Raw genomic sequence first — 26,130 nt, 5'->3', positions numbered from 1 at the left:
ATTTTTACATGGTAATGAACTGTTCCTCTGATACACAGCACAAAGCTCTCTCCTTCAAAATCCCGCAAGTAAGTCGTCTTCGTCTCATTAACCTTTTCTCAGGAAAATGTACACCGTAGTCTACAACTGAATAACTAAAAAATTCTGAATTCAGGCTGCTATTACATTTCATTCCTTACTTCATAACCCAGCACAGCACTACAGTGCCTTATGCAAATCTGTTACTCTTCCTTTCTCTTCTCTTAAGTAAAGTGGCAAACAACACTTGGCCAAGTTTCCATGTATAAAATGAGACTTCCTGAATGTACCCACAAGTAGTAGTTGTGTACAAACTTCCCATTCTCAGGACAGAAGGACACAGTCTGCAGGAAAGCATGGCTAACCAGGATCACTGAATCCTAAACTATAGATACGGCTTGCATTCACATAGTGCAGTGGCATAAATAGGTGTTCTAACATCAGTCTAACTTCTATTAATAGGAGGCTGTATTTGTCATTACCAGGTACATAACAGAATAACATCATGTATTCTTGCAGAACAGTTTCAAAGATGAAAAGCCTGCTGCTGCGTCCTTGTAGCTGTATATCATTAGATTCTGCTATCCAGTGGTCATATTTCCACAGGTCCCAAATTAGAGTGATAGAAATTTCTCAAAAATGTGTCAAAACATTTTTTCTTAATGCTTTTTCGTGCATCTGTTTAGCCATCTTTCAAACAGCTCTACCACATTCCACTGTACAAACAGAATTAAGATATAGACCAGATCCTGCAACTCTTACTTGTTTGTATAATCCCTCAAACTATCACAGTATAGAAACTAATGAGCTTCTAATAGAAAAAAAAAATGTATATTTATATAATAAGCACATGTAAACAATACAGGTTTATCTATATAATATTTGTACTGAATTCTATACACACTTATCAATATCAAGACCTGAATCCTTACATCTGACTTTATTTCATCGTAAAAATCTTCTGTGTATTTTACATATCAATTATCCTAATACTTAATCTCCTCTAAAGACAGAGGAATTCACTATGTTTCTGTGTTTAGTTTTACAGGAGAGAAGTAGTCAATATAATTACCCCTTTTCCTGTTAGCAGTTAACACAATTCCATGTTGTGAGAATATAGCCACCTTTAACAGAGCTCTTACCACAACAGTTGTGTGAAATTGCCTTTTGTTGATTAAGTAAGGGACCAAATACAGTGCACATTCAGAGTCAACGCTTGCATATGTTTCACTGACATAACTAACTCATTCCGAACTTTATTTCAAAAAAAAAAAAAAATCTGAAAAATAATTTCTAAAGTTTTGGATATTACTTTCACCGAGATAGGAATCTTACAAAAATAAGTTTATATGCAGAAGGCTTAGATAAGCAAGCCTGTATAAAACCACTAGAAAGCAACCAGTTTGTAGGAGAGAAATATCAGTCTGTCCCAGAACACAGGAACAGAGTGGTATATTAATTTGTTGGGGTTTTTCTGCCAATTGCATACAAAATCTATAAAATTATCATGTCACTGCACACAAGTATGTATATGGAAATGACACTACTTAAAAAAAATCAGAATTTTGCTTTCAGATATGACTATGCAAATGGTTGTATAGTTTAGAGGCCGCATCACAAGAGCTTGGCTAAGCAGCAATAGCTTGACTATTACCACCTTTTAACAGGCAAGCAGATAAGCGAGTTTTCCATCTTCTACTAATTTACTGTAGCAAGTACTTTCATTCTCCTGCTCTGCTTCACCATTATGCTTAGAAGTTGCTCTCAGTTGCTAATGATTTACAAAAAAATACTAAAATACATTGTTTATACTTTTGAATTTCCCATACTACCAAACAACATATTTCTAGAATATATGGTGTAAAAAGAAACAAATAATGCTGACAAATTCTTCCTGAATTCCAGAACATTAAAATGAGATTTTAGGCAGTGTCCCTCTATTGTAAGAAAATGTAGAAAATAAATCATGAAGCCTTTTAAAATATTTAAGCTTATGTTGTGTATTGCATGTTTGGCTTTCATTATCCATGGATTTTCAGAACTCCTAGGAATCTATAGAGAAAACACTTAAGTGGCAAACCAATTTCTGCGGAAAGGGCTCTTTCCTTGGTATACAAGAATAAGCTGTTATTTCTGATAAGAGATAGTCCGATCTACCATACCTCCTAACAGGCAAAGCCAAGCCTTTCCCTTTCTTCTCTCACCCAGAAGTTAAAAATACTTCAATCTTAAAGCTAGGAAGACATTTACTTTGTTCTCTTGCTCCCAACAGCATCTTCTCTCCTAGATTCCCCATGATACTCACATCCTTATGTGTTGCCCCTTAGGTGCCATTGCCTATTTTCTTCCTCTTTACCACCACAGTTCCCAGACTCTGACACCCCATAGGTGTCACAGGTTTTATAGGAAACTTCTAAGTATGTGGGGAGGAAACCATGTGATATTCTGTCCCTGCTCTCTCTATCGCATAAGCACTACCCCCTTATCTTTTGTGTCTGGCTGATGGGAACACTCCTGTGCGATTCCCAGATTCTCCTGCACTAGTATCTCACCCATCAATAGGAAAAAGTAATTTCAAGCACAGGTTGCAGTGTGAGTGAGGTCATTGTTTAATAGGGATATTTTTCTTCATTTTAGTGACATCACCAAAGACCAAAATTTAAGGACTGCCAAATGCCTACTGATTTTGAGACTTAGTTTTCTTTCCTTTCGCACTGACACACGCTTGCATTTTTTTCATAGGTGGAAACACCAGTCTTTGTAATAGACTTCTGTGGGTGATGGGAGACAGTATCTATTGACTCCACTACAACCAAAAAAAAAAAGTTTTATACGTATAGATCGATAAAAAGCAGCTACACTGCAATTAGCAGAAAAAATGTAGATACTCGCTCCTTATGGCAGTAAAAACATTGCTTGCTTGGTCCGACACCTTAAATCAGAAGTAGAATTTCCACTTTCAGTGAGGTAATTGTTAGAATTAACATCAAGTGAAACCACCCTGCTGAGAATATGGTTGAAGAAACACCACCTGCTCAGCACCTTTCATCCTAAGAAAGGCCAACTATGTAATGCCATCAACAGAAAACAAAGTGTAATGCCTAGACTAAAACACTCACCACTGTTGGACAATTCTCTTTGGATAGGAAGAGGATCAAGCATTTAACTACACATAGAAACTTTTCTGCTCTGCTTGAGTTAAAGAGTAATTCAGCAAAGAACAACCTAGCAAAACAGCAGTGTAACTCCCCCCACAAAAAAAAAAAAAAAGATATAAGGACTGACACTTTATTTTCAGCCTGTTTTCAATAGACTCTGAAATGCTCTGAGGTATTACAAGTACTGTTTTCTTGGTTGAAAATGAAGTTTTCTGAACTTCTTACTGTCTCATCACCTATTTCTATGAAAAAGAACTAAATGTTTCATATATCGTTGCTCAAAGACAGGTGCCTATTTCCATAGCTAAAATTGTGAAATTCAATAAAGAAATGGCCTAAATCCTATGAAAAGTGGTTTGTTTGTTTCAATCTAGTAACCTAGCAATTGGACAACAGTGTCTTCCCATCTCAGTCTAGAACTCTAAATATGAAGACCCAATTAGCAGAATCATTAAAAATTTACAACTGTCATGGAAGTAAAACTCAGGATCTCTAGAAAAAAAAAGAGAAAAAAGCCCCCTTATAGTAAGTTATCAGACTTGGGTCCCTCTCCCTTTAAGGTGAGCCTAACATATCACTCATCTTTAAAATAATGTAAGTTTGGAAAAGCAAAGGAAAAAAAAAAAAAAGATCCACAGTTCCTTTCCTCATGACAACTTTTGAAATAATGTTTTGTATTTGAGCAGAAAAGATGGTCTTCTGCACTCATAAGATGACTTTTTGACTCCTGCATTACCAATACTATCAATACAGAGCTCTTATCTGGTAGCATCAGTCCAAGAAGAAACCAGGTTTTAATTTTTCTCTTGGTATATTCCTGAAGATTTGTCAGAAGATTATGCCTTTTCCATATAACTTGCATTATACACAAATAACACTATTTAAATTAAAAAATAAAAATACTACCCTCCAGCAAACCCTTAAGACCTGTCTCTCTCAAAATTATGATAGATCTGTTAGGGTATTCTGAATCACTTCATTTAATGTAATCCCTGCTTTTGCATGCATATCGAGGCATGCTTCTCAGCCAGAGATGCAATGGACAGTCACTTGCTACTGCTACGTCATGTTCCTTTGCTAAATTATAACAGAATAATCAGTATAGAACTGCTGCCATTAAGACAGGAAAGTTATTATATAGGAGCTCAGCTTCCTAGAAAGTTGTCTAGAAGCATTTTGCTGGTTCAATTGGAGTAAGTATCATCATCCTTCTAGAGGTGTATTAACTCAGAAAAATAACTGGCCAGAACACCCCCATCAATTGTAACCCAAAATGACAAATAAAGCCATGTTTAAAAGTAGTGGACTTTATTTCACAACTAGTTAACATCTTACCTGACAGTAAATTCACAAAAAGATTGTTCAAGTCATCTACTTGACTTACTGCAACTATTACAACAATCATTGCAACAGAAAACAGTTCTGAAAAATAAATAAAGAGAACACACAAACACAAATATGAGAATCTTATTAAAAAGCTATTGTAAAAAATTTTATTCCAAGGTTTCCCTACAAAGCAGAATATCAATCTGCTTTTCTCAATCTGGAGCTAAAAAATCTGCTGCAGTCACACAATCACTTTTTTTTTAACATAGTTTTACTATGTTTGGCATCACACCATTGGATTCTTTGGAGATCCCACTACAGGCACAGAATCACCAGTACAAATTAAACACCAAGGATTTTATTGTTCAGTTTAATGAAAACCCTAAGTATTAAAAATATAAAATTTAAGCCTAATTATGTGCTTGTGTGTGTCATGTATTAAATAATACAGATAAAATTCTGGATATGGCCAAAAGAGCCATATCAGAGCTACTGGAGACAAGACTCTGGATATTGTATTTATATCACGCAGAACTAGTTTTAGCAACTCAGTTTCGTGCAAAAACATCCAGCTGAAAAACCCACCATTGAAACCATGCCAGAAATTGACAGGGCTAAAGAGAGAAGCAGAATTACGAGCTCTAATAGGAAGCCAATGAGGTAGGAAGGCTCTAATGTGTTCCATTTGTTAGAGGTTTGTTCTGCTGCAGATGCTGAGCTACGTCTGCTTGCAAGTCAAGCAAACTGCAGAGGTGATAAGGTATATTCTCAAAATCTACTGATTAGTGATTTCATATTTGAAGGTAATGCTGCATGCCAGCTTGGCTCTGCATTATTTTTCTTATTAATGATACTGACAAGAAAAACTGCTCATAGCTGTGCAACTTCAGACGCAGTTTTCTGAACTTTCATTTTAGTGATGGTTTATGATCATGGCCAATTCAAAGGATGCAGTTCATTATGGAAGAAACCAGCCACTGCTAAAAATGGTAACAGCTCATGCCTGAGTGCAAATACTAACTTAAAAAAGGAACAAACTTCATGAAGAGCTTTGTAATCTGAACCCAAACATTGACTGATGGTGTCCATCTCATTGTTTTCAGTCTCATCAGAGTGCAGTCTGTATGGCCTGGAACATCTGCATTATTGTATAATGACACTGGAGGTACCTTTTCATAAAGATGGGGCTATGCAAGGATAGTGAAAAGAGGATTAAAAGCAGCAAGGAATCAAGAGTCTTTCAAAGAATCAAATAAGGATTTATTTATTTTTAAATAAAATCAGTCTCAGCCCTAGCCAAGTTTAAAAGCAAAAAGATATAGTCCAAAGTAACAATGCTTTGAAAATCTGAGTTAAAGTCTTAGCACTGGTGTTATCTTTCTACATGCAATTTATTAAATGTTTACACAAAAGCTGTAAGAAATATTTTTGCTTTGTAATTTAATTCCAAAAACTTTTTAAAAGGCTTGTAGAGAAAATCCTGTAACACACAAAGTTAATGCTACACTATTAAACAAAACAAGCCACAGACTCCTCTTGCTTTAGGAACCAAGCAGCACAGCACAGCACAGCTCTGTTCACACTCACGTGTCTGCAGCGTCTTCCTCTGCTCAAAATATCCCCGATAGCCACATCAGAGCTTCCCACTGGGAACAAATCCCTCATGGTCTCAGGAGAACCATGCCCAGCCAACAGCTGGGAGAGGGCTCATCAGCAGGAACCAAGGCACATGTTGCTGAACAGTGTAAATGCTAGTACTTAAAGGCTGTGTCTTGGACTCTTCTTTATTAGCGAAGGCATAATTAAAGATTCTTTGCATCACTCAGTATTAATGCAATTCTAGTATGTCCCAATCACTCACAATCAATGCAATGAGTCTAGACTAACGTCCATTACCAGCTTATCCATATGTTTATTTTCTTGAAAATACCTGATGTTTTTTTTTTTAAAAAAAAAGTTACACTTTACTAGTTCTATTGGATGTTTTTTTGGCATAGAAAATATCCAGATGATGATATATTTTATTTTCATGTACATGTTTCATGGAGGGTCTTTTAATCTTTTTCAGGATTTTAGCAGTCATTCTACATTATCCTCTCCAGTTTGATTTTTTTAATCCTTGATTAGCATGGAATAATCTCTCCATAAGTGAAAATAAATTCAATCAAAATGAAGAGTTCCTTCAGTGGGAGAGATTTTAATAGTGTTCTGGGAACTCAGACAATTGGCATTGCATTATTTCCTGGCAGTCTCTTGCAGTAAGCCTAGAACACTGCCATAGGGAAAGTGTTCACATATTTCTGGGATTAACTGGAGGTGGGAGAGAAAGGAACAAGGGGAGCAGCAGCAAACCAGAACATGCCAAATTCTTTGTAATAGAAAAAAAATTGGTCAACAACATGCTATTGCTATCCTTTGTTGAGATGACTTCACTGTGGTATTGCTGAGTATTCCCATCTAAAACAAAAAAATAAAATAACATTAAACCAGTGATGGACAAGCTAATTTTATTTTATTTTTTTCCTCCATGAAGAGCAGCCATTGGAAAATACTAAGCAGCACTGACAGCATTAATTTTTAGTGTGTCACAACAAGGTCAATATGTTACTAACTTTACAATTCTTTAGGTAATAGATGAGATATGTTGAAGCAACTTTTGGTTCATTTGGTATTAGCCTCATTATGGCTTTAGCTGGCACACGGGATCAATATTTCTGAACATTACATTATTCCCAAATAGTCAGAAGGACATATTGTTTATTTGGCTGCCTAGTGCTTTCTGACACAGGAGCCTATCAATTATATTATGGTATGAAAACCATTGCCAACTAAAAGGACTCCTAACAGCTCCTGTGGTGTGGTTGCTTCAGAGTTGATTATTCAAGAGCAATCAAAATATTAAACCTAGCAAATAATATTTAATGTGGGGCTGGTTACTATTGCCGTCTTTTTTTCAGCTTTGCAAGTCTACTTGCCATTGACTTTAAATATTTATTTTTATGGGGTATTACAGGATTCCCTAGAATCTACTTGATTTCTGTTGCCAACAGTTAAAGCCTTTGGCAGAAATTATCCATTTAAGCAAATACAGCAGCTAGGCAGGAGATGGAATTACATTACTTTCTTACAGCTAGTTATGTTCTTGCCCAGTGTGTCCATTATTGTCCAGAAGCTTTTATAAGCACCATTACCCTAGACCCTTTAGAAACTGTCTGAATTGCAAGGTTAAATCTCTCAGCTGCACTAAATCTCATTTCAAACAACCTCATTGTTATTACATATGCATCACTATTACAGACACTCATTGTGCATCTATAGTTAAAGCTGAGTTGTGGTTCCATAACAAATATCAGCAGCAGAAATTTGATTTGCATTCAGAAACATCTCCCTTCATCTCTCCATTTAGGTTTGTAATAGACTTTTTTTTTTTCCTTCTTAATGAATCATTTTAAACAAAGAAAAACTTTCCTGAGTTTAGAATTTATTTTAACTATAGTACGAGAACCTGAAGAAGCCAATGGATGCCACAATAATTTCATGCATAAAGAATCACAGAATCGTAGAACCATCTAGGTTGGAAAAGAGATCCAAGGTCATCACGTCCAACCATCAACCTGACCTACCGAGTCCCATTACCAAACCATGCCCCTTAGTGCCACATCCACACTTCTCTTAAATAATTCTAGGGATGTGGACTCCACACTTCCCTTGGCAATCCATTCCAATAATACCCAATCTAAACCTGCCCTGGCACAACTTGAGACCATTGCCTTGTGTCCTATCACTTGTCACCTGAGAAAAAAGACTGACACCCTCCTTGCTGCAACTTCCTTTCAGTTAGTTGTAGAGAACAATGAAGTCTCCCCTCAGCCTCCTTTTCTCAAGATTAAACCACCCCAATTCCCTCAGCCACTCCTCATAACTTTTGTTTATACACACACACACAGATCACACACGTCTTTGCATTTTCTGTTTTGAAAATGGAACAGAGAAGTTTCAGCATATCTTACCAGCTGAATGATTCTGTTACTAATAAATTGACTACAGTATTAAACCTTGGTAGGTTGGCACTACTGAACTGCTGTTCAGGGAAACCTCTTGGGAGCAAAAACCATTCTGTGGGATAGCAAAGACAAATGACCTTTAAAGGTTAAATAACAACATACTCCAGTGTAGCTGTATTCCTTGCTGGTACAAAGCAAACTTCTGTTCATATCAAACTTCCCACTAATAGCTGTAAACGGATATTTTCTGAATGAAAGAATTCATTTTTTGAACTACTGAGTATCACCACAACCACAGTGGAGATTTTGGCTACAAAGCCCCCCCGTGTGTCAACTCCCAAAGTGGACAGTCTTTCCATTTGTAAATCAAGTCTACAAACGAGAAAGCTACCTCTTCTTTTGGTCCACAGTCAGTTTTCCTTTCTCTCTCTCTCTTTTTTTTTTTTTCTTTTTTTTTTTTAATAACACAGCGAGACATTTAACACAGTGAATTCCTCAGGGTAGGTAATCACACACACAGGTACAAATGGCATCTACAAGACCTTTCCCTTTCAGCCACAGCCACTGATGCTACAAGCAAAGATTTTCATCAGGTTAGGCAGAATCCCTAAGAGCTTTTGGTCTTTCTGCAGCTACCCCATGGGGGTTGGAAGGGCTCACTGCTTTCCTTACAAAGGGTGTTAAACATGAAGATAAGTAGCATAGTCAGGATGAAAAGAAGAATAGACAGAATATGTTTACTACAGAGGTATCATGATATAGCCTGCATGAATAGTCCTGAGAAAAGGCAAACATTTAGACAACCTGGAAAATGCAAAGTGTACACAGCACATAAAAATCCAAGGCATCTTTGTCAGGTACAATCTGAGATGACAGAGCCATGAAGATGGAATCAAAGAGAAATGAAATTTTTTAAGAGAAACTATTCAGAACAAAAGTGAAGAAATTCTTCTCTTGCTACTGCTAAAACCAATAATTACACAAGGAAGGCCAGCTTAGGGGAAGGAGAATCAAATAATTTGTTCCCATGAATCAATGTGGTTAGTTTGATTTCAGCAACAAAATGAACTTTAAATACAGAGATAAAAAGACTTTTGCACATACTGCAACAGTTTGGCCTAGTTGTCTGCTGAGTAATGCGTATAGATGAAGTATGAAAGAATGTTTCCACTACTTTAAAATTAAGTCTTTCTAAGGAAATCTCTCGCTTAAATCAGACTGGAAGTTTCAAGGCTTGCCTTAATAAAGAATTTTGGTGCAAGTGTGAAAACTTGAAAGAAACCTGTTGCATTTAAATAGAGAGAACAAGTCTGCATTTAAATGCATTATTGGGCATTCAAAAACTAACAAGCAAACAAACAAAAAACATACTGAACTTCCCCCCCCCCCCCCCCCCCCCCGACCTTTTGGACTTTATTATAAAGTTTCAGGTATTCTGTTAAATTAGAGCGGACTAGAAATAGCCCCTGGAAAACACCTAGGTCACTCTCCTGCCCTGAAGCAGAATCAATTATCCCTAAAGAGAGAATTTGTCTTGAATATTTTTCTTAAAGTTTTTCAGAAACCAAACCGCACACCAGCTGTCATATATACCACTGTTTTGCTATCCCTTTAATATATATATTTTTTTGCCATCCCTTTAATATTTTTTTTTGTCTCCTGTGTAACAGGAATCATCCTAGCTATCCCCTTTGGCATTCCAGGATGGAAGTATGCATCTCTTCCCTTCTTTGAATGAGACCCCAAGTTGGGTATCAACATTTTTAATCATTTTTAATGCAACTCCGACAGTTTGGTACACCTTGCTCTTGTTTTCAGAGTCCGTGACCAGTGACAACAGTCTTTCCAAAACAAAATACACTTTAAACACAGAAACAAAGCATGATTTAAAGAAAATTTGGAAAAAAAAAAGATTTAGAAGATCTGAAAATGATCATAGTACTTCTAACAACACCTTCTTTTAAAATGTTGCTAATGAGATCTTTATGTTAAGGTTGAAGTGAGTTGCAGTCCTTGGGAGCTACTGGGGCAGCTTGCAGCTGGGCTGGAGGCAAGTAGGTAGAAAGCACAGAATTAATGAACCAGGAGTATGGTCTCATCTGCTTTCAATAGCTTTAGTAGTTGGTGTCTTCTGTAATTATTTTCCATTCTTGTTAGTTTTCCAATAGACTTAAATCAATACCTAGGTCAATATTATCCTTATAGCTGATATTAGATCTTATACAGTCACAGAGTAATTTCCCTTATTTAAGAATGTTACTTGGTTATAATAGGCCTGTCTCACTTCTGCAACATCATTACCAAGGAACAGCAATAACAAAGGTCTACAAACCCTAAAAAAAAAAAAAAAAGTGTTTAATTCACTCCTCCACTTTCCAGCCTCTATGGTTGTACATAATACACACAGTGCAGAGTGGTTTTCTAAATAGCGGACTGCCAGTAAAAGATACTCTCATCATCAGAAAGGAAAAGTTACTAAATTAATTGCTGATTCAGTTTACTTCTGTATTTCCCATTCTTGGTATTTTTTTTTTAGAAAACAGGATGTGAATACCCTGCACATCACCATCTCAATTCAACCTAAGAATTAAAAAAAGGTAGTCCACAACTACATCAAGATCAAACTATACTTCCACAATCAGACTTGTTCTTTCTAGAATTAATCTTCTGCTGTGCCCCCTCCTTTTATCTCTCCATCCTTCCCTACCAGCACACTGAAATGCACATAACCTCCCAAGTATAATGTCTCTGTTCCACATCAAACCCAATATTGCTTCTGCCAGTGGTTATCATGAAGAGAAGCTGGCCTGTTCAGCCTTGCAATATTATCAAGATTTAACAGACTATGTACAAACTCTATTCCTCCTACCTCTGCCAAGATTATTAAAAAAAATAATTGTACTTTACTTCCCTGTCAAAAAGAAATTGGTAGACACTTGCAAGATGAGGCTTTTTTCTTGTCTCCCTTCCTTTACTACAGATCACAAGTGTCTCCTCCTGGAGTAACATGGGTTTCAAATCCATGTTAACAACATATACACATGGTAGGTAATGATGAGGCAAATGACTGTTACTGGTAGGTTTTTCAGCCGTTTTTTCACAACTTCATTCTGCTTCTCCTTGGTTTTATTTTACTTGTCTCAAGCCAAGGGAGGGAAACAACACTTTCTGAAGTCTCCCCAGCTGCCCACTTCTATGATTCTACAGAGGCAATTATGCTCTTAGGAAGTGGTCCAAAGTCAATTATAAAGCAAATAATCTCTAGCAATTCTATGGGTTTTATTACAGAACATCATTTTACATAACAGAGTGGTCTTGACTAACTTACTGTGTACTTGACTGAAGCAGTAAAAATAGATTGGACATAGTATTGTTATTGATAATTCCTCGCTATAGCAATAATATTTATGTCAAGATATTGAAAGCCTTTTCATTTAGATATGAAAACAATGCAATAACTTCCATGAATAGGCATGAACATGCCCCTTTCTCACTCCTTCTTGGACATACATAAGTACCATTCCACACAACAATTTTTAGAAGGTAGGCATTCACTCCAAGAAATTCCATTGTTAAGCTTACATTAGTTCCAAACCCTCATTGGTGTTAGGAGCACTCAAAAAGCAGTAGATGAGGGAACCTAAACACTGTATCAGAAAAGGGACAAAACCACAGTTTTAGTTTAGACAACTCAGCCCAACCAATATGAGATGGCCAATCATCCTGCATTTACATGACTGATTTACAAGGGAATTATCATGCTACTTTTCCCATTGCAGTACTTCTTATGCACCTGCTCTGGTCCTTTACAGCCTACTGATAAGAAGGTATCAAAGAAAAAAAAAAAAGAAAAGAAAGTTTACAACATTAGCCATATAAAAACACCCTAAAAACAACTCCCAGGCCAGTGACTTTCTCAGGACACAAATGAATGATAAATTTGTATGACTGAATGGTCACAGAGTCCTTCCCAGAATCTATTAAGACAACATCTGTTTACTTAGAGGATGTAATTAAGCAGTTTGAGAGGTCTAAACTTTCCTCCTTTCAGAACTGGAGTAGAGAGAACTGAGCAATGACACACCATAAACCCTTCAGGACATCACTTCCCCAATGGGCACAAAGTCCATTTGAAAATTCCAGTCTTCCAGTACCTGTCTGCCTTTATCTACAAAAGACAGAACTGAAACATTGTAATGAAGTTCATAATCTTAAAATATTTTTCCATCTATTTGTTCGTTTTTCAAAAATTTTATTTGACTTTCACCCCACCTCTTGCTCAACAAGACTGAAAACAAAACAGCAATACAACTGTGAAAAAATTTCTTCTGGACACCAAAACATAATCCATACCAGCTCATGACACATACACCAGGTCATACTCAATGAATACTCAACTGCATACTCAAAACACAAGTCACCACCTGCAGCACTATAGAGAGAACAGATGGATGTATTAAGATACTTCTGCAGCACAGAGGAAAAAAAAAAAAAGGTAAATTATTCAGGGAGAAAAGCCATAAGGTACTGCATTCCCCTGGATGCCTACTGAGCTAGTTTCTCAGCATGGGCTCTGTTTTTCTACTGGCATTAGCTGGATTCTTCTGTGCTGTCAGGAGTAGTCACAACAACATATTAAAATGAAAGGACCTTTTGCAAGCACATGCTTTTCCCTCCTGCCACATCTCTTGCAATCAAAACCATGTTTGCCTGCCAGCTGAGATGTAGAGAACATTTTGAAGCCAGTTGCAAAAGAAACCCTGGCTGTATATAGGGTAATAGAGATGAGATTGGATGAAACAGCATAATCCATGTCATATACTGCTAGAAATGAGGCATCTTTAGAGATGGCCATCTGTATTACAATACTTCACTCAATATCAAGGTTTTCCTCTACATCTCATGTGACACTTGAAGAGTTTTTAACACTCTTATGATATATAGTGAGTTATATGTTGTGCGTTTTAACAAATGCTACAAAAGACAAATAAAGCTTCCTATATATGGAAAAACTGTAACCTTTAATTAAGACATCTGCCTTTAGAGTATAGAAACACCAGTGAGGAATCAATACAATGTACAGCATCTGTTTTCTTTCTCAGCTTGAAACTACTATTCCCTCAAAATGGGACTGACAAGCTCACAAAGACTCCTCTGGAAGGAGGAGCAGATTACTTCTGCTCTAGAGAGTATGCTGAAGGATAACAGCTTTTTAGATCAGAATAAGGCATGCAGAGTTTTTGGCAGAAAATGAGACCGAAAGGGGAAAAAGCCCTCTACATAGTAAAGAGATTCAGATGGTTTTGAGAGGAACAGGAAAGAAACACACCACAAGGCCTTCTTGGTGGACTACACACAAGAAGGGCACACAGACTTGCTGCAACACAAAAGACATTAAACCTCACAGGTAGGTCCAGACAGAGGAGATGGGAGAGAACGGAAGTTATATGACAAGCCTGTTTGCTTTTCTTACCTACTCTTTATAAGGATCTTTTAAATAAAAGTTAAATGGTTAAGTTTTCCTCTTCATAAAACCTTTTCTAAAAATATTTTTTAGAATTATACAGTTCAGGTTGAAAAGGCCACAGGAGATCCCTTGTTCAGTCTCCTGATCAAAGCAGGCTTAACACTGAATTCAAACCAGGCTGTTGAAGGGTATTGTCCTTTGAGTGTTCTTTGAGACACTCACTGTAATGAAAAATAGACTCACCTCAGATCAATGGCTAAGTACGGATTCTCAGTCAGTGGAAAAAAATATTAATACAAGCATAAGATTCAGGGGAAATGCAGTGGTCCATTTTCTTGTAAAGGTAATAAATACCATTAATAGGTGAAGTTTCCTTGTTTTGGAATAGGAATTGTTTTCTCACCTCAATGCACGACACCTTTTTTTTTGTTGTTTTGTTTTTATATCACCTATGACCTATCCCATCTGTGATACATAACACTAAAAGTCCTCCTGTTTCTGTCTAAGGACTCTCCATTTTACCATGACTCGTACCAACCAGATAAGTGGTTTCTACTGTTTCACTATAATTTTACAGATGCAACAATATACTTTATGACTGCCTTTTTTTTAAAAAAAAAAAAAAAAAGAAAAAAGAAACTTGTTGGAACACACAACTTTGGCCAAAACTGTCAGATTCATTCTTTCAACAATAAAAGCAAGCTTTTGGAAAGGTTAGAAGAAACTGGTCACGGGGCTTTCAGATTAAAGGCAATTTAAAGACTGCTCTGATTTAAAATGTTTTGCAAGATGTTCCTTTTTACCTGTACATAGAAATCAAGTGTTATGAAATTAAATGTTCATCAAATGCTTGAATGGATCTTCAAAGTATTTTAAGATAAAGGTCATTATGCATTCCTCAATATACAATACCAATCAGTGCTGCATGTTAGAAAACGGAAAGATTACTAAATAAGTTATGGGGACAAGTTTTCCAGACATGCTCTATACTACAATCGCATTCATCAATGTTTATCTATATTATTAAGAAATAGCATTTATCAGATCTTGTTTGCTTTTAGTCATTATGTGGTATGAATCAAAAATACAGAGCAAAAGAAATACATAGAAGCAGTCTTCACTCCCATTCTTCTGTTAACAGTGACAGCTAACCAGGTGCAAAAAAAACTCCTTGAAAATTATTGCATCTGCATGTCCCAGACTCACAGCAGGAGTATTTGTTAAGTTGATTGCCTTTCAAAACAGTGACTTCAGACAACTGGTCTGTCACATCGCTTGCATTAGACATGCAACTAACAGGGCTGCCAAATAGGCTAGAATACACAGCCCTTGAGGGACCAAGTTCACGCTTTAAGTTTTCTTAGTTTCTAAACAGGGTTCATAAAATAAATAAATAAATAAATAAATACACTCCTTAGTTTTTCAGCAATACATTTTGATTAGTTTATGAACCAACATGAGTACTCAAAACTACAGAGAGAAATTTTGTCATCTTATTTTCTCATGTAGTAGTTCACTGAATAAATGCTCTTTCTCTAGCTGAAGTGTTCATGCAGTAAGATGAAACACATGGTAAGGGTCACAACATTTATTTGTTGGTGACCAAAATAAAATAGCATTCTTCTAAATTCAAGAATATCCTGGTCATTTCTGAAGAGATCAGGCAGGTTTTACGGATTTGCTAATTGTTTCCATGAGGGCTTCACTTCTGGTTTCCACAGCCATATGTTCCTTTTCATTAGCAGGAAGTCTATTCTGTTGATTTCTAGATAAGCTCCATTTTTTCCTGTCACACATCTTAAGGGCTGAAGCAGCAGAACAGCTGGGATATCAATGGAGCACTAAGTAGAACAGTGGGAAGGTAAATGGAGGAGCAGCAGCCAGCAAACAACCAAAAACTGATGAAAAAAACTTGGTGAATCACTTCTTTCTTAACTCAGCACTGACCTACACGATGGTGAGCTGCCAAAGTACTTATTTATAACATACATGAGATACTGAATCCAGGAGCTAAAGAAGATAAACAGGCTCTTTAGATTTCTTAAAGACAAACTGTCCAGACCAAGAGTATCAATAAAATTTGTCTGTGCTTTAGAGTTTACTGCAGGATGGTCAGGAACCAGAAAAAAGAAATCAGCACCCACATCCGTACTTCATAGAGTCTCTATCATAATATGCAAAGTGTCCCCTATTTCTCTTTTCCCAAGATACAAGCTAAGGATTATTTCAAGGGACAAAAACCTCACCAAACAGCAGAGCCAAATACATAACTTGCAACAAGTTGCAACATTCATTGCATATACATTCGTAGTAACTTTTAACAGAAGCATCAAGGGTGTTATAACTAAGTAGTTTTAGGTAAAATATTGTTCTTCCTCATTTAACTGTAACAATAGATTTTAGCTTTTTTGATATTGTCAGAATGTTTGAAAATGATAGGTAGGTTTATTCTATTTTTACCATTTCCTCTGGACATTACACTAAAGTTGAGGGTTTTAAAAATAAACACAAAGGTTTACTACTAAAACCTTCAAGTTCCTGTATAGGAATGCTACTGTATTCTTTTTACACATCGTTACATGCCATAACCTCTTTTGACTGCACCAGTAGAGGTTACTGCTACCCATCTGATGGATACCTTTCTTCCTCCTCCTCTTCCACTTTCAAAGAGAAAAATGCATCTGAAGTTTTCCAGGTGCTGTTTTTGTTAGCTTTTGCTTTACCTTTAAGTGTGCAGTGAATAGCATTGAAACATGCAAAGCTCAACTAACAAATCACACTTCGGTGCAAGATTATACAGGATAACACATATATATACACAGATGGTTTTAATTTAAGAGACATTCCATTCACACACTGGTTTTCTCATAGCCAAATACTCATAAGATCCCAGTAGTCCATGCAGGATGGCTTGTGGTGGGTGACACGCAGTTTCATGGAACAACAGCTACTGAATTCTTACTGGATCCTTCATGGACTGGCAACCTGGCGGGTTTTGGATGAAACTTTTATACAACTTATGACTTCATAGTGACTGAGAACTTTTGCCTCATAATCCTGTCACCTCTGAGTCACTGAGCGATATACTGCTAATGTATTCACCCTTTGTGTTTCCTCTGCCAGCTCTGGCCTGCCCTTTGTTTTAGGCTGTCTTGGGTGTCCCTAGGTTGAATGTTACTGAAAAACTGCATGCAGACGTTCTGTGATTTTATAAAAATACCGATCTAAATCCCATTGATACATCTCATTCTTTTATCCATCCCTTCTTTCCCTGTTTCTTCTGGTGCTTTCACACTCAAACATTCCAATTCATACTTCCTTTATACCAACAGTAACATTTCTGTTGCATATTTCTAGAACCTCTTCACCCATTACACTTCATGCAATGCTTCAGTCATATGTCTCTACTAAGAATCAATGTCATTCTTTCGAGACTGGAGTCTTGAAACAACAAATTAAAAGTGTCTATCATATGTACAAGAAAATATGAAATATCCAGAGACTCAGAATGATGCTAAACCTAGCTATAGTTCTTAACAAAATCACCTCTTTCAAGAGCATAAATTCATATATGCAAAAAAAGGTTATGGTAAATATAATCACCTGGCCATGTGATGACCCTAATACCTTGATTATCACTAGGTAGGCATTTTTATCTTTTAAATCACAAATAAATCACACTCAGGTGTCCTCAAGGTTATCAGACAATCAAAGGGAAATAAATATTTGATAAGAGTTCTCAGTTTTATTTGCATTTTGTGTGGCTTACTGTTTTTCAATAGCTTAAAAAAAAAGACAAAAAAATCACCAAACAAGTGCAAAACATTCTCTAGTGCCTCACTATGATGCTGTGACAGTGATAAGTCAGTGAAAGACAGTTTGATGCCCCAACCACCCCCAATCCTGTATATATTCAAAAAAATAATTTGCCCCTTGTTTGGACCAATGAGAGATCATTTCATGCATAAACATTCTAAGATAATTAATTGGCCTACAGAGCTAATATAATCACCTGAGTCAAGCAGTAATGCACAGTGTGTTTTGTATGCTTTAATTTTCAAATGAGGGTTAAATAATTGCAGAATATTATAGTAACTTTACTCAAGTTATTTTCACATACACATTCAAAAGACACAACACAAAATAACCTCAGACTTAGTTTATAAGCAGATCATTATTTAAAAGGAAATAAAAAACAACAACAACAAAAAACTTCTACAGGCACTAGATAACCCTATTGTCAACCTGGCAATCCTCAAAGTCTGAAGTTTGAGGCCATAGTACCACCTCTTTATTGACAACCTCAGTGACAGGACAGAAAGCACTCTCAACAAGCCTGTGAATGATACTAAATAGAGGGCAGCAGTTAACATACTGAAAGGCAGGACTTACCTTTCAGGGACCATGAATATCCTGCACATTGAAAAAAAAATAAAATGTTCTACATGTTTTGTGTAGCAAATGTGATGCTATAGAAAATTCATGAAGTTCAACAAAGGCAATGCCAAACTGTGCATCTGGAAGCAACAGAACAGGCTGAGGATGTCTGACTGGGCAGCATCTTTGAAGAAAAGGACCTAGGTGTCTTGGTGGACAAGAAGTAGAGCATGAGTCTATACCATGGCTTTGCAGCAAAGAGGACTAACCACATACTGAACTGTCTTAGAAAGAATATAGGCAGCACGTCAAGGGAATTCCTCGCAATTCAGCAATTGTGAGACAGCACCTGGAGCACCATCTCCACTTTTGGCCTTCCTGGTCCAGAAACACATAGGCGTACTATAGTAGGTCCAGCAGAGGACCATAAATATGATTCGGAGTCTGGACCATATTGTTTGTGAGAAGGGTCTGAGAGAACTGGGTTAGTTCAGACTGAAAAAGAGATTGTTAGAGGTGTGGGGTGAGGTAGAAAGTAGAGCAGAAGATGGATGGAGCCAAACTCCCCTCAGACATGCACTGTGACAGAATTAGAGTCAATACATACAAGTTGCAACATGGAAAATTTCAGTTAAGTAAAAAAAAAAAATTAACAACCCACATACACACTTTGTTCCTTTCAACCTAAATGATCCTGTGAATACAAAAGAACTCTATGCAATCATATCATCCCCTGTAGTCCTATTCATCTGAATATAATCTGGCATAAGAATACAGGCAGAAAGCTTTGTTTGAGAACAATAATAATTTGATTTTTTAAAAAGTTACCCAATTTCTGTCAAACACATTTGGATTCATAGCCGTACTACTTTTGCAGTAGCTTAGTTCTTTTCCAGATATTTTCCAAAGTCCACATTTCAATTGCTACCATCTTCTGCCACACCTGCAAGATGCTTTCCTTTTAACAACAACAAAAAAAATAATAATAATAAAATAGGGAGGAAAAAAGGTCTTATTTAATGAAGACTCCAAAGTTTAACTAGGGGGGGGGATGTCCACATGCATCTTCTTATTCCTGATTTTTTTTTATGAATGCTAACTAGTTGCACACTAAGCTGAAAGGACAAATACCTTCATTTCAAGAATCTAAAGGATGTATTCTCTCTAACCAAAGGGCTCTTTTAAACCATGGCACAAACATGGCAGAATCTATTAACCTGGTATTGAGAACCTGTTTGATGACATTTTTGATGTTGATTAGTTTTCCCTTCTGTTTTAAGCAGTTAGAGACTGCTTCAAACATCTGAAATTCATCTAAATCACAAAGTTGTGATAGTTGCATACTACTCTTTCAATAAGCCACTGTTATTAAAAAGTAGCAACAATTAGACCCAGTAAATATCTTAAAGAAGTGCTTTCACTCATAGATAAAAGTCTTAATTACAATATGTTTCAATACCCACCTTCTTGACAACACAGATTTGTTGAGTGAGGAGCTGTATTAGCAAGCATATCTAGCTTCTCAGCATTCATATGCATAGGTATGCCTATACACAACAGAAATTTTCTACATGCGTTCCTTAATCCAATTCTCCCAAAAGCCTATCTAAAGCTTGAAGACCTTTAAAAACACCAGAAAATACCATGCTGAGAATACAACCAATGCTGACAAGAGCAAACGCAAACAAAACAAAACGTACCATCAACAACAGTCAACGTACTCTTACTATTGCCCATATCATGCTGGTCCTACACATCAATATCTATTCTTTATTAAATTCCTATGCTATTTAATATTTAATAGGTTGTGAAAAGTTTTACTTGAATAACAACCTAAAACTGTATAAGAATTGTATTTCTAAAGCCTTCTAAATGTTCAGGCCAAGAAGGGAAGTTAAAATACTTTAAGTTAAAGTCTTAAGAATTTTAAAAAGCAGTAAAGTAAATTAAATGCCTACTTGTAACTAAAATTCACTGAAGTTGGGAACCTCCTTCCCACCCTTTGGAAAACCAAATTTGTAGCCCCCTATACAGACACTGAGTTTCCAGAAGAACTCAGTGACAAAGTCAGCCTTCCTGGAAGTGAAAACAACTACAGTCTACTTTCAAAATTGAGGACTTTAAGTTAAAAAATAAAAAATTACAAAGTCCAAATCAGAATTCTTTCTAATTTTAGGACTAACCCAAATGCCACTTCCATTATGCTGCCCATAAGTATCTGGCACAGATTTACAGAACGGTGGGAAAAGTCTATCTGAAAACATGCCAAGACCAAATTTAGTCTTAAACAATCTTTAATGATTTTAAAATTTAGGTCTATGCCTTTTGCCTTTATATTTTAACACATCTAAAATCTCTATAAAAATAAATCTAAAATTAATTAAACAATCAAAAAAACCACAAATATCCAGTTTCTTCTCCCCCATCCTCCCCCCTTGTTTTATTTGCTGGCTTGTCTGATCTATGGGAGATTTTTCAGCTGCTGTTACCGTGTTCTGACTCTTAGGCTCTATAAAGGGCTGACATCCAACTCTCTCAGCAAAGGTCACTCTGAGGCAGGGATTGGGAAGTATTAGAGAGCTTACAAGGAGGAAGAGATAATGACAAAATCCAGCATTTTAAGCCCCCTGCCATACCCCTCCCACAAGATCCTCAATGCTATGAGGGTGTTTTGTTGTGGTTTTTTTGTTGTTGTTGTTTTTTTAACCATTAGTTTTTCAATCAATAAAATATTTATTTATTTATTATATATTTTGCCTACAACTCTTCATAGCTGGGTTCAGCCTTCTGGATTTCAGCTAACAAATACAAAACAGATTAAAAAAAAAAAAAGCAAACCTCAGCCTGTAAAATAATTTCTACACAAGCCACTTGGTTTACAAACATCTTTTATTCTCAGAATGCAAAATCACAGGTCAATAGTAAATAATCATGTTTTAACTTTTAGCATCCCAACGCATCTAACGTCCAAAGGAGTAACAATTGTGCCTACCAGATATATGTCTAGATCTGCAGTTAAAACAACTTCTCTCCATGCATTTCAACAGGTATGCTTAATGGATTTGCAATAGGGGCAAAAGTGAAGCAAAAGCAACGGAAGATGCAAAAGCCAAATTCCAAATGATAAACCTTCAGAATTCCAAGTGCTAGAAAACAAACCGCAGCAGTATTTGATAAGTTACTTGTCTGAGTCAACAGATCATTTATTTTGGAAAATATTCAGGTGACGTGCAGATAATTTGACATGCTTCCCAACTATAACGTACTAGTTCTCTGAAGTCTCTATAGTTATTATACTAGTGACATATTTATTTTTTTAATTACTGCATATGGCTAGCTATACAGGGTATTACAGAGTTCCAGTCAACAAAATTGCCTTTGGGGGATTTTAAAAGGAAGAAATTGCTAGCTCATTTTGGTGAAGATAATAATGATAAGCAGTAACAGAGTGCAGTGCTGAAACCTCCAAAATTCCAGATGGGAGTCTGTCTGCACTGTCAACCAAAAAAAATTCCCTGGTGTGTCAGAATGGGTCAGAGGGCCAGTCTGTACTCCACATCCAGCTACTGGCAGGAAAACATGTTTTTAGAGATGCCAAGTTTGAAAGAGCTATGGGCCAGGCTTGATTGCTCCTGGGGTCTTTTCAAAATACATTCTCAAACTCTGCTACTTCCTACTTGACCAGAGAATGTGCCAGCAGAGATAACATACAAAGAAAATACTTCTCCATCTCACATCAGTATTTAATTGATGTTAATCAACGTAAACAATAATGTTTAATGACATCAAACAAGATTAAAAAAGGAAGCCAATTCATTTTAAAATCCATTTCAACATAGCCTCAGGTTATATATATATCAAAATACCTTAATTTAAATTGTGTTGCTATTATATTGCAAAATTAAGCATGAGTGAATTTTTTATATATCAGAAACTTGGATCTTTAACATTTCATTTTTTCTTTTGCAATTTTAGAGTTAACGTTACATTTTTTGCACTTCTAATTGATTTCTTTAAAGTATTCATAAATCAAAAGACTCATTCTTACTTTCAAAATGTTGAAACATGCTTTTATCTATAGCTATTTAGTCATATCTGTGCATGATAAGATTTCATATCAGGTTATCATCAGTTAGAACAAAAGCAAAATTCTGATATAATTAGAGCTATAGATTTTTCTGCATACCTTACTAGGCAGAAGCTGGCACAGGCAAATACTTCACAGGAACTTTTTTCTCCTAATTCTCCATCTCTCTTCTCTCTTCAAAGAGGTTCCCCTGAGAAAACCAAAAGCATCAGTGAAAGCTTTCACCTCAGTTAGAATTTTCAGTTTCTCCTTAAATTGTAATGCCATTGTATGCCAAGCACATCGGGGTATATTTGATCTATGATCTCAGCATTAGTATTCAAATTAAGGCTTCTGCACAGAGCAAGAAAATATTTATTGAATATTCAGTCGCATATTTTAGTTATAATGTTTGTAGCTCTCATATTTTGTTTCTTCATAAATAAATGAGTAGTGACTTTGCAAATATAAATGCTCATAAAATCAGTATTTATTTGTTTAAAAAGAAAAATGTGTAAAGGAAGTGATTCCCAAACCATTCTTAAGTATTTTTTGCAAAATTCAGCATTTACAGTATGCACTGCATCAGTCCACTACCTCATATTTCACTCATCCTCAGTGGATGAGTACTAAAGCCAGTTAATATAGTATGAGTGGCAATTATTGCCAGCTAAGCTACCTGCCACGTTAATTTAGTTATGTGAGTTATCAACTATGCTTATATAATGCACTGGGGGTTATTTAATCTACTGCCCCATACGAGGTCCTCACTGTGTTTCTGCCTACAGCTATCAAACCCTCAATACCATATTTCTAAAATTTGGCCAAAACAAACTTCTACAGTGTAGCGAGTTTACATGGCAAGGTTTTGGTAGTGGGGGGCCATAGGGGTGACTTCTGAGAGAAGAATCCAGCAGCTGCCCCAAGTTAGATAAGGGCCCTGCTGCTGTCCAGAGCCAAACCAATAAGTGATGTTGTTTGTGCCTCTGTGAGAGCATATTTAAGACAGGGGAGAGAGGAGGAAAAAAAAAAAAAAAACTGCTGGACACAGCAGCTGGGTGAGTGAAGAGTGAGAAGCAGCCCTGCAGACCCCCAAGGTCAGTGCAGCAGGAGGGCAGGAGGTGCTCCAGGCACGCAGCAGCAGTTCCCCTGCAGCCTGTGGAGAGGCCCCTGGTGGAGCAGGCTGTCCCCCTGCAGCCCATGGGTCCCATACGGAGCAGATCTCCACGCTGCAGCCCGTGGAGGAGCCCCCGGTGGAGCAGGTGGATGTGGCCTGGAGGAGGCTGAGGCCCATGGAGAGCCCCCGCAGGAGCAGGCCCCGGGCCGGAGCTGCAGCCCGTGGAGAGGAGCCCACGCAGGAGCAGGGGGGCTGGGGGGAGCTGCCGCCCGTGGGGGACCCGTGCTGGAGCAGTTTGCTCCTGGAGGATGGACCCTGTGGTACGGAGCCGTGTGGGAGCAGTTCTTGAAGAGCTGCTGCCTGTGGGCAGCCCCTCAGGATCAGTTCGGGAAGGACGGCATCCCGTGGGAGGGACCCCATGTGGAGCAGGGGCAGAGAGTGACCGTGAAGGAGCGCTGGAGATGAAGTGTTAGGAACTGACCACAGCCCCCTTTCCCTGTTCCCCTGCACCACTCAGGGGGAGGAGGTGGAAGAAGGTGGATGGCAGGAAGGTGGTTTTAGTTTCTTTCCTTTGTTTCTCACTTCTCTAGCTTGTTAGTAATAGGTAATACATTTTACTAAGCTCCCTCTTCTGAGTCTGTTTTGCCCATCATGATAATTGTTGAGTGATCTCCCTGCCCTTATCTCAACCCTTGAGCCCTTTTCATTGTATTTTTCTCCCCTTTCCCTTTGAGGAGGGGGAGTGAGAGAGCTGTTGTGGTGGAGCTTAGCTGTCGACCTGAGTAAAACCACTACATACAGCTGACTCTGAAGGAAAGGGGGTAGATTAAATGAAGTGTGGCAAGGTCAACTGAAGGTGTATGGATTACTTACCAACACAGTTACAGCGCTGACAGTAGTTCAAGGCTATTTTTAACACAATTTGAAAAATGCAGGAAAAGAAAGGGGAGAAAATTAGACTATTAAGCCAAAAAGACAAAGGACAGCAGTACAAACATCCTCAGCTTTCATGTTCAGGTGTTACTGATTCAGATGTTACTGAATGCATTCACACCGGGAATAGAACTAATAGCACTCTTGGGTTCCAAGAGTCAGCAGAAGTTAAGACAGCTCACAAGCAACATGGTTCTCTCCTTGAGCAGTTTTGAGGTAGTACTACTACTGGCAGTAGCAACTACCCAGGCTCTCTGATGTGTTAGTGGATTATTGAAAATGGAAGAAAAATATTCCAGATTAGGGATGCATCATCTCGTTCTAGAAGAAAGCAAATTGTTTAAACAATGATCATTTAGTTGATCTGCAGATTTTCATTCAAAATATTTTCAGTAATTTAATCCTACTACATAATTCAATTTCCACAAAGTTGCATACCTCACCATAACATAGTAAACATGAAAAAAACCTTTATAATACATTGTGGCATTAAGACATTTTCATCCAAAAAACTGTAAACCCCTAAGTACAAAAATAGCTTTTTCTAGGTAAAAGCAACAGACAGTTTTACATGTTAATAAAATCCAGAATAACAAGGTTATTAAGAAGTGGCTATAACTTGAGCCTCTTTCAGGATGCTGTTGATCTAAAGCATATTTCTACCAGTTCCACCTCATTATTCTACCAATACTTTTTCCAGTAACGGGTGAAAGCTTTTATATATGCCAACTGAAACTTCTTATTTTCAGGTGCAATGCGTAACACTGACCTCTCTGCCAAAACCAGCCTGCTCATACAGGCCCTTTCTTCAATAAATACAAAAGATACTTGCAGATTATTTCACAAACGTTTATCCAGTGGTGAGCCATTGCTGCCAACTGGGCACACTGTATTTCTCAGAGGAACACACAACAGCACTGTTGTGGTAGGCTGAAGGGAAAAGACTTATTCTCATTACAAAGCCTTTCTTTCCTTTCACTCTGTGGAAATGTATAGTTTAATATTAATACGGAATGCATTTTTCCACTGACCATCTCTTCTTGCCTCCAGATTAACACTACAGACATTTTCTCCTGCTCGTAATATCAATTACCTTTCACACAGCAGCTGGTTCTTCCATTTATTACTTATTCCACATACAATTCTCACAGTCATTTTGTTAGAAGAAAAATAAATTCAGGCAAACATATCTTCCAGTAAACTATTTCAATCTTAGATCAGAATGGTTATATGCAGGTTATTTTAGGTTAAAAAATATTCATATTGATTTTTCAAATTGGCTGCTAAAAGGAAACAGAACATTAGACAGATGATCTGATCTTGGCTTCCAGGGACTTGCTATACAAGCAGATTTGCTCCTTGATGGCTAAAAAAAAATCTGTAGTTAATTCTTGCCAATTGAGACAGTCCATAGCTACTGATTCATAAGTATTTACTTTAACCCTGTAGTCCAAGTGAAAACCCATATGATTTTTTTTTTTTTTTTTTTTTTTTTACCTACAGATGTATGTCTACGTTTATTTACCCACACAGAGCAAAGGAGATGTCTTACACTAGGCGTCAAGTCTGGTAAGAAATTAATAGAAAATACAACATTAAAGAAAATAGTAAAAATAAATTAAAAATATTGCCATGAAATAAATTTCAAAATTGTGATTACACTC

The 26,130-nt window shown here is 37.0% G+C and overlaps 1 long non-coding RNA gene across 1 annotated transcript in view; it reads right to left on the bottom strand.

Moving 5' to 3' along the window:
• LOC106042214 (uncharacterized) overlaps positions 1-26,130 on the bottom strand; it is a 95,017-nt gene that overhangs the window by 18,204 nt on the left and 50,683 nt on the right. Inside the window, exons 6-7 of the long non-coding RNA XR_010829582.1 lie at positions 24,407-24,439; positions 22,537-22,627 (exon numbers count right to left, since the gene is read on the bottom strand). This is a non-coding gene — a long non-coding RNA (uncharacterized lncRNA). The remainder of the gene's footprint in view (positions 1-22,536; positions 22,628-24,406; positions 24,440-26,130) is intronic.

The sequence above is a fragment of the Anser cygnoides genome, chromosome 2 (assembly GCF_040182565.1).
Source record: "Anser cygnoides isolate HZ-2024a breed goose chromosome 2, Taihu_goose_T2T_genome, whole genome shotgun sequence".
Lineage (NCBI taxonomy): Eukaryota > Metazoa > Chordata > Aves > Anseriformes > Anatidae > Anser > Anser cygnoides.
The sequence above is the reverse complement of the archived record's forward strand: the minus strand, read 5'-3'. Positions and strand labels throughout refer to the sequence as shown.